This window comes from Castor canadensis, chromosome 8 (assembly GCF_047511655.1).
Source record: "Castor canadensis chromosome 8, mCasCan1.hap1v2, whole genome shotgun sequence".
Classification (NCBI taxonomy): domain Eukaryota; kingdom Metazoa; phylum Chordata; class Mammalia; order Rodentia; family Castoridae; genus Castor; species Castor canadensis.
In genome coordinates, this window is record NC_133393.1 from 38,101,025 (window position 1) to 38,105,462 (window position 4,438).

Sequence of the window (4,438 nt, forward strand, 5' to 3'; positions counted from 1 at the left end):
TCTAATATGGTATGATTTTCAAAGTCCTTTCTGCATCCTGGTTGCATTTCTCTGGATATTTGTATTTGATATATTTGTCAATATGTTCTTATGTCATTTAGTACAGAAACACCACATGTTGTACACATTAGTTATGATCTGACCTGGAAGTAATCCTGTGTTCAGTATAAAGTCTGTTGCCAAATGTCAATAGCAGCCAAATTATATTCTTAGCTCATCTGAAGTGTCAGTCAGCTAAAATCCCTGTTTTATGAAATGAGATTTTATTAAACTATGTTTTCCCCATTATTTTACTTGCGTAGTTGCATTTTTAAACTTAAGAGTAGGGCTTTACATTTATTCTAAATGATTTTCATTCTCTTAGGTTTGGTTCAATATTTACAGGCAATTAAGAAATTTTTAAAAGTCCAATTTTATCCAAATAATTAGTTATTTGTCTAACTTTATATCATTTAAATTTTTAATAAACTATTTTTTATGAAATATAAATGCTTTTAAAATAATCTGGAATAGAGCCCTGTAGCATACCACAGGAGACCTACCTTTTTGATGATGGGATGTGATTTATTTGTAACAATTACAAAATCCCCTCATTGTCGTTAAATCCAGTCCACCTATAGGGCTACTACATACACGTGTTTCTAATAAACCCATGCTAACTTTTGTTGGTCATATTGTTCCTTTCTGTCGAAAACAATTACACAATAGATAATGAATTCACATTGAAAATATACATTACATACAGAAATAAAAGGACTGAATGTTCCCCCTTCACTCCCTCACTTAATCTTATATCCTCATGTAGAGGAAAACACTATGAAATTGACGTTTGTCTTTCTAGATACTTTCTTATACATTCACAGGCACATGTAATCATATACACTACTTCTTTAAGAATGCATATTGGATATTACCGCACTGAATAAAATACCTGAGGCTCCCCCATGACAGCACACATTTCTTTTAAATCAAAATAGCTCTCAATTTACCACAATTTTGGACATGTTATTGCCAAATGTTTACTTTTATAAACAGTGCTGTTACAAGCATTCTTTTATATACATCTTCAAGAAAGTGAAAAGGGCATACATATCTTAATTCTAATGAGCTTTTCTTCAATTCATGTTTCAGGAGTGTGTGATAGTATTCTAAAGCCTCGCTATTCAAAGTGCAGTCCTGTGGCAACAGAATTGGCCTTACCTGGAATCCAATGGGAAATGAAAATCTCAGGCTCCATCTAGATCCTTTGGTATTCATCAAAATTCCCAACTGACCCATATGGTCATTAAATTTTGATAATCACTGTTCAGTATATTCTTTTCCTCACTCAAACAAGATATGAACAATCTTTAAAATTTTTGTCTATTCTCCTTTATTTTCCAACTTAGAAATAATATTCCCTAGAGTTTTTTTCTTGGATCCATGCACAAGGATGGATTGGAATATACAGAATCTGCCCTTCATGAGTATGTAGATCATGTTTTCCCTTCTCTGATCGTTTGGTATGTCTTTCATTCTCCACAATTCTTCTTTTAAGGTAACAATTTCTTTCTCTCAATTTCATTTTCATTATTTCTTTTATTATCATATTATTGTTGTATTGGGAGTACATCTCAACATTTAAAAAATGCTTACAATAAATCTTAAATTCATCCCCTCCATCATTCTCCTTTCTCCTCCTCCCCTTCTTAGAATAGTTTCATCAGGTCTCATGTTTCCATTTTCATACATGAGTACATAATACTTCTACCATATTCACCCTCCTACTCCCTTCAATTATTTGCCAAATTTATCTGCTGTTTCCTTCTGTTTCCTGGGATGTAAGTTAGCTTGGTTGGGGAGAATCAAAGTTATATAGAGCAGATCGATAGGCAAATCCAGACAGCGCCTGAAGGATTTTAAAAGCCAGCAGAAATGTATATGCTACCTTGAGAACAACTGCTTCAGGGGAGCCTTTAACACGTAATCAGGGAAGCTCCACTTGAATTTTGTTGGTTGCTTCTTTAGTTGAATTTGCCCCTTTGTCTTTTACCTTTTACCATGTCTCAAGGTGAAGGGTTCCTTTTCATTCCTGTCTTGGGGGAAGGAAGGCAGTGTTGTGCTAACTGAATGGATTTCCTAGACTGTTGTCAACCCTGATTCTGAATGTGCAAGCTTTTGAGCCAATCTTTTACTTTGCTGATAATAAATGTTTATTTAGTGCCTGCTGCATCCTAGATATTGTGTTTTATGTGCGTCAATTTGCTTAATTCTCAAAGCACATCTTTGAAATAGATACCATTAATAGCCCTTTTCAGGAATGGAACTTGAATTGGAGATTGAATCAGCAATAGTAAATGTGAAAGCTGACTTGATTCTCATATTTTCCTTATAGGTTACTAGCAAACCTCTCAGGAAGCCAGAAAGGAACTCAGTAGAACTGAGAACTTTTCATGTGAAGTGTCACCTTGCTATATAGTGTTACAGAAAATGTTACCATTTATGGAGTTAGTTAACTAAAACTAAGACAAGATTGCTTCATCAATAAACTTAGTAGCATTCTTGGGCCTCTGTTTGCTCCTATGAATACTCTTATTTCCTGGCAAGCTCAAGGATCTGCAGTGAATCAGATTCCTGCATTTCTGGAAAGAGTAAGACAAAGGAGAAACTGTGAATGCAAGGGATGCTGTGGTTTGCCACTAAGTTAATAAACCTTCATCTTCCTTCTTTAGTCTCTCCCTTCTACGTTCCTTGCCTATAGGTACTGCGAGGGTACTTAGAAAATTCTGTCCCTCTAAGCTGCTGCTCTTGTGCTTCTGAAGTTCAAATATTATAGAGAGGACAAACGTTTTTCCATTTACTTGATGGATGCACTGAATATAACTTTAAAAGAAATCTCAAAAATAAAGTCAACTTCAATGAAAAATGCCAATTCCCTTTTCAGTACTTTTGGGGTGTCTAGAGCAGTGATGTTGTATAAGCTCTTAGTAACCATTGATGAAGGAACTGTGGCACTATTTACTAAAACATTTTCTGGAAGCTAGAGAGTCTGTTTTCCCAGATATCCAATGTACTGTAGATGTTAACTTATACACCAGAAAAAATCTGAACAAATTATGCAAGGCTTATATTTCTTAAAAGCCAACTTGGGGGTGTTTCTTGAATTTGGGACAGAACACAAATACACTTTCTAAATAAATATTAGCTAACCACACTCTGGTAGCTCAATTGACTTAGATATTGTAAAATATCTAAGAAAGAGAAATGCAATATTTGCAATGCAAATATGTATTAAAAATTTACTTTCCCTATCAAAAAAGAAAGAAAGAAAGAAAGAGAAAGAAAGAAAGAAAGAAAGAAAGAAAGAAAGAAAGAAAGAAAAGGAATGAAATGAAACTTACTCTACTAAGGTGTTGGCTCCTGTTTGATTAATCTTTCTTAAGTAGCCCCCAAAGAAATCTGTGGGTGAAAAATCTGTAGGGAAAGCAAAGGATCTTAGGAAATTATGAGAACAATTTGACTTGTAACACAATGAGAATGAGCAGAGCTCAGGGGAATAACCATGTTGCTATATTCTGCTCTTGGGAAAAAGAACCTACAGATTTCTACAAGTGCAAAATGAAGTAATGGCTTGAGTAATTTAAAAATTACATGAATTGAAATATATAGCTCTTGGTTACATTGTTAAAGATAATTTAATAAAAAGGTAAAATCATGGTTTTTATATACATAGAAAATGAATAACTATTAAGGAATTAAACACATTAGTTCATAAGGGAAGCAATAAGATTTTGTAACTGAGGCCAAGGAGAATTTGAAAAAAGAATGCATGTGTTAGCCATGCTATACATTAATAAGTAGATGTAAGTGGCCAATTATTCAAGATGGGGGAGAAAAATCAATTGTGTCTCCACCAGACAGGATTTATTTGCAGGTCTATTGACAAAAGATTTTTCCATTGCATCTGTTATCTATAACTTAGAGAATTGCAAAACAATGAAAGACATACACTCCATAGAACTGGATAATGTATAAGGATGTACTCCAAACAGATCACTTTTGGTGGGGGGACAGTTTTATGGCTCTGAACTCAGGATCTTGTGCCTGCTAGGCAAGTGGTCTACCATTTGAGCCATGTGCCCAGTCCATTTTTTGGTTTAGTTGGTTTTTAGATAAGCTCTTGCATTTGGAATTCCTGGTAGAATGCCAGAACAGCTCATAAAAAGGTCTTTTCGAAGTTAAAAGGGTTTGTTATTATTCACTGTATGTTATTTGAATACAGACCATGGAATTAGTGAAGCTCAAAACTATGTGAAACTTACAGGGATACGATTTCAAAACACTACCAAATAGATGAAAATATGTTGACAGAAAAAAAATATATGGGGAATATGAGTAATGATAAAAATTATCCTTCAAATACCATAAAATATTGCCTATTGATGATTGTCTCTTTTCA